The sequence below is a fragment of the Panthera onca genome, chromosome D3, assembly GCF_046562875.1.
Source record: "Panthera onca isolate mPanOnc1 chromosome D3, mPanOnc1 haplotype 2, whole genome shotgun sequence".
Lineage (NCBI taxonomy): Eukaryota > Metazoa > Chordata > Mammalia > Carnivora > Felidae > Panthera > Panthera onca.
In genome coordinates, this window is record NC_138350.1 from 70,325,707 (window position 1) to 70,335,456 (window position 9,750).

At 39.1% G+C, this 9,750-nt stretch overlaps 1 long non-coding RNA gene across 3 annotated transcripts in view; it reads right to left on the minus strand.

The window, feature by feature from the left end:
- LOC144613945 (uncharacterized) overlaps window positions 1-7,914 on the minus strand; it is a 108,696-nt gene extending 100,782 nt beyond the window's left edge. For all 3 annotated transcript variants that reach the window (XR_013551449.2, XR_013551447.2, XR_013551448.2), the window contains exon 1: window positions 7,746-7,914. This is a non-coding gene — a long non-coding RNA (uncharacterized LOC144613945). The remainder of the gene's footprint in view (window positions 1-7,745) is intronic.
- Window positions 7,915-9,750: the final 1,836 nt, after the last annotated feature.

Below are 9,750 nucleotides of genomic sequence, written 5' to 3' on the forward strand. Positions count from 1 at the left end.
GGGATCCATGGTTGTAAAGCAGATACACATCCAATCTCTGCATATTTCCCATGGTGCACAGGGATAGAATACCAAAGGTTAGGGGCAGAGAAAAGGACATCCCTGAAGGAAAGAAGAGGCGTAGTTGAGAGAGCACTTTCTTCAGGCAAAATGCTACTTCCCTGAATGTAAGTCAGCAGTTAGACAAAACAGGGCAGAAGAACAGAGCAAGATCCCCACCTCCATCCTGAAGTGCATGGGGTTTTTATGACGATAAGAACCTCAAAGGATGAGGACAAGGCAGAGAGCTAGGTTAGATCTCAGCCCTTCCCCCAGGATGCACGGGGCCATACCAAAGGAACAGTAATCACCTAATTAGGATTGTGATATGGCAGAAGTATTGAGAGAGAATGTCCTGAGATATGCCAGGTTTTCACTGAAAAGGGTGAGAACAAGGTGTAGAAATTCCATGAAGCCTAGAAAACCAGTTGCAGGGATAGAAAGTGAGACTTTCAAGTGACACCTGAAAGGTGGTTATTACTATTTTTTAATGTTTATTTTTGAGAGAGAGCATGCAAGCAGGGAAAGGCCAGAGAAAGAGGGGAATAGAGAATCCAAAGTGGGCTCTGTGCTGACAGCAGAGAGCCTGATGTGGGGCTTGAACTCCTGAACCATGAGATCATGACCTGAGCCCCAAAAGGTGATTATTCAGTCATATAGCTGAGGGTTCACAACTACAGCTGCTATATCTCAGAGGGCTAGTGACCGACTGTAAAACATAAGACAATTTCTGGAGTCTTGGTGGTGTTCAGATCTGAAGCTCTACTCTGTATTCCCACCATAAAAACATTTGAAGACCATGGTAGACTGAATTTTTCTAAAGCTACAACAGAGCCCAAACACAGCTCAATAATGGATTAGAGTCAGCCTCACCAAGATAATTGAGAAAGGAAGTTGTGTGACCTTCTCTGGGAATAAACATTATTTATTCAGTCTCTGATACTAGTTTTTTTTTTACACCCAGTGTTTGGTGTCAAAAAATAACCATGAAGCAAGCAGGAAAATGTCTATAATCTAGAAGCAGAACCACATAAGTATAAATTATTTACTATCTGGCCATTTTCAGTAAAAGGCGGCCAACTCCTATTCTAGGGAAAGAATAAATGATGTATTTAGGGGAACAACATTAAGAATGTCAGCAGACTTGTACAAAAAAAAAAAATGGAGAATAGAAGTCAATGATGCAACATACTTAAAATGCTGAAAAAAAAAAAAAAAAAAAACAACCCATTAACCCTAGCTCTGAGACTTTTAATTCTGCTTTGGCATTTGCTGCCATTTATCGGATGTTTTATTATGGAGCACATAGAAGCTAACTTCTCAGATCTTGATAATTGTACCTAAAAAGGTGAAGTTACACAGTATGAAGCATAGGGATGTATAATGAACTTTTAAAAACAATTGCTTACAGAGAAGAAGAAGTTACAATAATATATATAAAATTAGGGCTTGAAAGGGTAGGGCACTCAGTTTTGATTCTCAGTGTTGTGTGGTGAATAGAACATGAGATTGGGGTGACGAGATCAGCATAGAGTCAGGTCACACTTCTACCTCTGCAGTGTTTTTAGGATTGTCTCTCTCAACTTTTTCTAGAGTTCATAACTGCCCCCACCTGCCTAACATGGCTGATTTGCAAATCAAGGGAATGGAAATAGGGGTCTGTGAATGGCTCAGTTGGTTAAGCATTGGACTTCGGCTCAGGTCATGATCTCCACAGTTTGAGTTCAAGCCCCAGATCTGGATCTCTGGTGTAAGTGTGGAGCCTGCTTTAGATCCTCTGATTCCCTCTCAGCCCCTCCCCAGCTTATGCTCACTGTCTCAAAAATAAACATTAAAAAAAAGGGAATGGAAGTGAATGTTGTGAGCTTTTGAAAGGCACTCTGAATGCTCCCGAAATATCTGTTGAAATATTACTGGTAAAATAACAAAACCACCCAAACTCCTACCATTGATAAAAAAATCAGTAAGTGCAGATGATGTTCCATGGATATAATTGTGGAGAGAGGTGTGATGCTTTTGTTCTACTTTGTCCTGATAAGATCACTCTAGAAGTGTTGAATTCCGAATGTCACACATTAACAGTACCATATGAGGGTACATTGAGTAGAGTTTTAAAAATCTTGGGTGCAGAATGTTTGAAAGAATGGGGAATTATTCCTGAATGAGTAGAAGCCTTTGAAGTAAAGAGAATTGGAGGTCCTTTGGCTCCCCCACCCCCTTGCAGCATGAGCCTGGAAAAAGTAAGCTACTCGAGTCTCGCTTTGAGTAGGTATTAAATGGAGATAATGTTATTGAATTTATTGTACTTTTGTGGGGAGTCAATGAAATATTAAGTAAGATAATATATAGGCTGCTTTTATGTAGGCTCTAAGATAAGAGATCTAGAATAATTTTAATTATAAAGCACTTTAAGTCAGTGGGAGCTTTATAGAAATAGAATTGACTGCTTGTGTTTGAGGAGTTGGACTGGAAGTTTGGTGGAAGGTATTCAAGTGTCATCAGTATATGGTTGGACTGTATGATGTTTCAGATCCTTTCTAACCTTCAGGTAATACTTAATATCAGTAAATAGCAAAATGTGTCAATTTGCCAACTTTATTCCCATTATCATATAGAATTTGCATATACCTATACATGAGACCAGGTAGGTTTTAAGGAGTCAGGGCAGTTTATGTGCTAGCCTGATTAGAAGAGCAGAGCAAAATGAGAATAGGAGAGATCTAAACAGTCTCTCCTACTGGACATCAATCTGTATTATCATCCTTTGTCCCTAAGTTTCATAGTTTTTCATAGTAAGAACACAGAATTTTTATTATAAAAGCAGAGAAGCTCCATAAATCTCTACTGAAAGTTTTTAAAATTTTTACTAAATATTAGATGAACTTTTGGAGTTGTCTAGAAAATGCTAGGAGTTTTATATTCTTCAAGCTAAGAGACAGGAAATGTTATGCTTTGTTGTAACTCTGCAGACATCTTATTTGTGAAAGAAAGAAAACTAACAATGGCAGACACGTCTGGAAAAAAAATGACTAGAAATTGTCAGACTTCTGGACATGTTCTTTGTCTCACGGCTTTAATAAGTGGAAGTCTGACTTAAAGAAAAGGTCTGTTAGTATTGTATCAGCAACAATGACTGAACTACAAAGGAATGCATAAAGGGAAATGCTCTTAATGGAATATTTGGGGGTTATTTGAGAGACCTGCCTGGAGAAAGAAAATACATTCTGGCAAAGAGATGATGTGATTGCCATGGACCCAGCCAGGACATGGTTTTTCCTGAAAAGTTAATTTATCTGACTTACAGGTCCTGGTTTTTCATGATTAAATTAGAATCTGTACTAAACGGGTTTATCATAATTTGCTTTTGCATGTCCTGATTTATTCATATTTTCTTCTGCATTTACAGTTGCATATGTGCAGGAAAAATAAGCCCCCCAATTTTAGGAGGAATTAGTTTTACCCTGGAGTCAAGGATTAATTTGAGATCCCCTATAGGCAAAATAGATAATTACATACATGAAGTTTCTTCGTTGATTTTTTTTTTTTTAACTACCCTTTCTCTATTACTATTGCCGTTCTCAGGAGTGCCTAGTCTCCTATCTCAATGATCACACTTTTATTTCAAACAGCTTTATTGAGAAATAATTCCCAAACCATGAAACTGGCTCATTTAAAGTGTACAGTTCAGTGACTTTTACTATATTTATAGAATTATTCATTTGTCACCACAGTTTAGAACATTCCATCACCCCCCAAAGTAAGTCTATATCCCTTAGCTCTTACCAACTTGCAGTAGCCTCCTACTACTAGGAAATCACTGATCTTTCTTTTTTATCCTATTCTGGATATTTCATATAAATGGAATCATACAATAGAAGGTCCTTTGGGTCTCTTTGTTTTTATTTAGCATGATGTTTTCAAGGTTAATCCATAGTGTAGTATGAATCATACTTCCTTTTTAAAATTGCCAAATGTGGGGTGCCTGGGTGGCTCAGTCATGTGAGCCATTTTGGCTCAGGTCTCTTCATTTTGGCTCAGGTCATGGGATCAATCCCTATGTTGGACTCTGTGCTCAGTATGGAGCTTGCTTAAGATTCTCTCTTTATCTTCCTCTACCCCTCTCCCCTGCTTGTGTGCCCCCTCACTCTCAAAATTGCCAAATGTATTCCATCATATGGATATACCACATTTTATTCATTCCTTCATTGATAGACACTTGGAGTTTTTCCTACTTTTTGGCTATTACAAATCTGCTATAAACATTTCTGCTCAAGTTTTTGTGAGGACCTATGTTCTCATTTCTCTTGGGTATATATGTAGGAGTTGAATTACTAGGTCATATGGTTGAGTCTCTTGAACTGTTTAATGAAATGCCAGACTGTTTTCCAAAGCAGCTACATTTGACTTCCTCCCAGAAATGTATGAGGGTTTCAATTTCTTCACATCCTCACCAACACTTATAATTATCTGTCTCTTGGACTCTAACCTTCCTAATGAATACAAAGTGGATTTCATTGTGGTTTTGATTTGCATTTCTCTGATGGCTAATGATATTGAGTGTCTTTACACATTAGTCATTTGTGTATCTTTTTTGGAGAAATATCTACGCAAATCTGTTCATTTAAAAATTAGATGAATTGTCTTTTTGTAAATGAGTTGTAATCATTCTTTAGATTTTCTAGATACAAATCCCTTATCAGATAGATGATATTCAAATTTCCCCATTCTATATGTTTTAAATCTTCACATTTTATTGGGCTTCCTCCCCATTCCCCTTTCTACTTACTGATATTTGCCTCTATGTTTGGCCTAACTAGTTGTCCTCAGGATAGTTTTAACCGAATAAATCTCCATGTTTCCATCAGCTATCATTCACTCATTTGAGAACCTGTTAGGTACTGGGCATAATCACCAGGAAGTCAATGATCCATATGCAGTCTTGTTCCTGCTTTCTTGGCACTTAGAATGTATGGTGGGAGAAAAAGATCTTAAACCATTAAGATATTATCTTTCTGCTAAAAATTACCATCTAAATCATCTACTTTTGCATCCCATTAGCTCATCTTCTAATCCATCCCAAGTGCCCCTTGCTGTTTATAGCTTTGATCTAACATATTTTCTCTTCTTTTAAAGGGCTTGGGTTTCTGTCTGCAGAATGAACCATTTTAAGGACAGTTACATGGATCATAAAAGTTAGGCGTCCAAGGTAGACTGCACAAAGGATCAGAGGTTTTGTCAAGATTGGCTTGAACCCTATGAGTTGTCCAAATAGCCTCAATATTGTAAACCAGAGAGGGAGAATGGAGAGGATATGGAGAAAAAATACTCTCTGGAACAAGTGACAATAATAAGCCACGTGTGTACAACTCTACCAACAGAGTAGAGAAGGGCTATATTTCTTATCCAGTGAGGCCTTGTCTAATGAGGAAACTGATGCTTGGTAATTCTGATGGTCATTTTTTACACTGGCTTTAGATTAGCCTTCAGTTCCATAAAATGTCGCAGTAAAAAGAAAATCCAGGAATCTGAGTAGTGAGAAAGTTCAAATTGAGATCAGATTTCTCATTTATTCTAAGATAAATTTACATAGGCTAGAATTGTCTCTGATTTAGAAAGGTGCAAGTACTTGGGGTTATACTGCATGTAAATAGTATGGGATAGATGGCGGCAGTGGTGAGGATGATTGTAATAATAATTCAGTGCATCACTATCACATTGGGATTTTTCAAAGCATTTTCACATACATTGGTCTAGAACCTAACATGAACCAAACAAGATTGCTAGAATTCATTATCTATGATTCTATAAACTTTGTAGTGAAATATAATACACATGTAAGAAATGCACAGATCATAAGTCTACAGCTTGTTAGATCTTCACATATTGAATACTCCATGTAAACAGCTCAAGGAATAGGTCATTGCCAGCATCATGTGTCCCTTTGTGCTCATTTAATAACTGATACCCTTAACAGGAAATCACATTCCTGATCTCTAATACCATAGCTTACTTTTTTCCCTGCTCTTAAACTACAGCTAAATGCAGTTATATACTATGTACTGTTTTTTGTTTGGCTTCTTTCAGTGTTTGTGAGATTTTTCCTTAATTCTCATTGCTGTATAATATTCCAATATTTATCCTACAATTCATTTATCCATTCTAGTGACATTTGCCTTGTTCCTAGTTCATGGCTATAACAAATACTGTTACTAGGAACATATTTTACCCCTTTTTCTGGTTATATACCTACAACTAAAATCACTGGATAGTGATAGGGTCTATGCATGTATTCAGATTTAGAATAAACCACCTAACAGTTTATCACAAGTGGCAAATCCGATTTAACCTCCCACCAGCAATAGGTGATGAAACTTTGGAGTAACCAAAGTGGCCAAACACTTTTGATATTTTCTGTATTGTAAAGCTATTTTCATGTGTGATGATCCGCATTTTGAAAATGGAGACTTAGGGGCACCTGTGTGGCTCAGCCAGTTGGGTGTCTGACTTCAGCTTAGGTCATGATCTCACAGTTTGTGAATTCGAGCCCTGTGTTGGGCTGTGTGCTGACAGCCTGGAACCTGCTTCAGATTATGTGTCTGCCTCTCTCTCTGCCTCTCCCCAACTTGTGCTCTGTTTCTCTCTCTCTCAAAAGTGAATAAACATTAAAAAAAATTTAAAAAAATGGAGACCTAGATGTACTATCACAGGAAAGGTCTAGAGCATAAGTCTAGTGGCACAGTATTAGCAGTGTTATTTACATTAAGCCAAATACCATGAAATTTGTTTCACTTGGAAAACAAGGCTAAGATTTTAACATAGAAGATGACCAAAAAATATCGAAATGTATATAAAGACTTCCGTTTTCAGTGGCGACACGCTAAGAGCTTGGAACTTGTCATTCCCATTCCTGCGAGAAAAAACCTGAACGTTCTGAAAATTCAGTGACTTTTCTTGAACTCATTAGAGAAAGAGCTGAGATCTCAGGGCACAGTGTCATCCTGAAATCTAGTGAAACAGTGTCATCCTGAATCTAGAGAATCAAGGTGTTGAGATCCATTTACCTGCAGCCAAGGCCCTAGCGCCACTACAGGCAGGTACACTTAAATAGCAATTTTGTTGAATAGCTGGAGGCTGAGTGTGGAGTAGCACGGGTGAGACACTCCTGCCAACACCCCCCCACCCCCCCCCCCCCCCCACACACACTGTCGTCCTGCTGTCCACAGGAAAGGACTTTGAGTCAAATTCTCTCTTCACTTTCAACCCTGGGTCTTAGGAATGGAAGTTGGAGCCTCCTGCTATAATTAGCTCCTCTCAATTTGTCTCTGCTCTGCATCTGCTTGCTTACAACTGAGAAGACAGACATTTGGCTAGAGAGAGTTTAAACTTAAGACTCAGGACCATTAACCTCTGAGCATCCAGAGAAGAGGCTGTCCAAAGGACAAGGTTGCAATACTAGAAGTGCATCACAGCATCTCCTCACTCAGAGCACAGGTCTCTAATAAGCTTAGCCATGGAAAAAAGCAATTACAGGCATTGCTCCTACAACTTCTAATGCAAATTGGATGGAACACAATAGATTAATTAGAGAACATGGTTTGAATTTACATTCTGCAGACAGCAATTGGTTATAATGTGATCGAGTTCAGGAACTAGCACCTTGGGAGCAGGCAAAAAAAGACTCATTGGCAAGATGCATAAACACATACCTTCACAGTGTCTGAGTGGCTGGCTGCTGAGTTGGCCTCTAGTTCTCTTTTCCTCTGAGCATAGATCCTGAGGGGCTGGGGGTATGCTGACATAAAAGAGAACATAGTTGGTGAGTAGAGTTCTATATTTATAGATCACAGAAGAGAACGAAGTTGTGAGCTCAGTTAAGCTCTCCTAGTCACTTGTAATTCTAGGTGTTCCGAGTCTCAGACTTAAAACCTATTATGATGCATAGAATTTACAGGAATTCCAGAGTTTCAGTGTCCAGGGGCTTTGCAGATAAATCAATAACCAAAAGCTATACCTGTCCCTGTGACTCAGGGAGTCAGCAGGGGTTAGTGGAAGTGACTAGGGCCAAGAGGTTCAGAGGTACAAATTCAACACCTGTTCTCTCCCTTCCCCAACCTCCCAATTTCCCTCATCAAGGAAATATGCACAACACTAACAATGATTAAATAAAGTTGCCTTTTTACAGTTCCTAAGGGGCAGTATAAAATTTAATTCCCAGCTTTCTAAAAATTATTTAAAATTCTGTTCATAGACAAGAAGAAAATGGACTCTAACATCTTTTGGGAAATGTGTGCAGTTATGAAGTATGAGGTCCCTTAAGGTATATGGGTCAAGCAAACAAGGAGTGAAAGGCACTCATCTAATTGGCCATCATTTTGCTATTTCTAGATCAGTGCTAGGCATCAAATTGGCACAAAAATCAAAACAGAACCCAAATGGCACGGACTGATCTTTTTGCTCTGAGAATTTGCTTATGTGGGTCTGGGTTTGAGATTAGAGAGTGGCTGTAAGTATTTGGTGAAGCTATTGGTGTGGGAGAGCTCAGGACTGCAGAGAGATGATTGAGCACAGCATCTTGGGCAGCACTGTCATTTAATGGGAAAATGGAGGAAGAGAAGCTCGTATGGGACATACTAATGGAGGAGTTAGAAGAGAAAAAAACAAAACCGGAAAAAATACAGTATCTCAGAAGTAAAGGGAGGCAAGAGTTCCAAAAAAGGAATAATGGGATCTATTAGATGCCACCAAGAAGTTGTATTGGCCTGGGCTTCTTTTACAAAGAAAATTCCAAAAGCTAAACTAGCCAGTCAGGTAGTTGACTTTGGGACTGCCAAGGAAGGAGGGAAGCCAGTATCAGGTGAACTATCTAGCTCACCCCCACTGGACAAATGAGGCTGGACCTTAGGAGTTGTGAAGAATATACCTCTGAATGGACTGCCTGAGGGATAAAAAGGGGAAGTGACAACCCTCCAGCTCTAGCCCTCCAATACTCAGGGTTTGCCCCCAAAGGATGGGAAGTCCTTTGTATTTTCAAGTTTGCACATAGTGGTTCCCAGCAGCTCCCCATCAGAGAATGAGAGGAACCTGGGGCAGAAAGTGAGAGATTCATGATGTAGGGGAGGTGGTGCTTTCCAGATGCTTTGAATTTTTACTTGCGTGGACCTGAGGGCCACAGAAACATGGATGATGTGAGGTGGAGCATAAGAGGTATCCAAGGCAGAGGAGAAGTAAAAATCACAGCTTGGTAGAAAATGGAAAATACAGGAACACTTTTAGCTTTAATAATACAACAGTTTAGGACTTAAGTTCAGGTGTAGGTGGATCCAGAGGCCCTTTTGATATCAGCTTCTTGAATCTTTTCTGTTTTGCTTCTCTTTGTATTGGCTTCATTCTCAGCAAGATCTCTCTAGAGTAGAAAAATGGCATCTAGAAGATTCAGGTGATGTGGAAATTACAGGTCCTACTCTGAAGAAAAGGTACCTTTCTCTCTTCCATCATTAATATTGGTTCCTTAAAAATAACTGATCGGAATCATATGCTTATTTGAGGTACAGTTGCTATGTCCAAGGTGGTGGGTGTGCCTGGGCCATGAACCTCAGCCAGGGCCTTTCAAACAAGACTACTTAACTGATAGACCCAACAGTATGATCCACAAAGGGGTAGCTGAGAAAAAAAAAATGGAGACTACAAATGGAGCAGAAGAAAAGCATAACA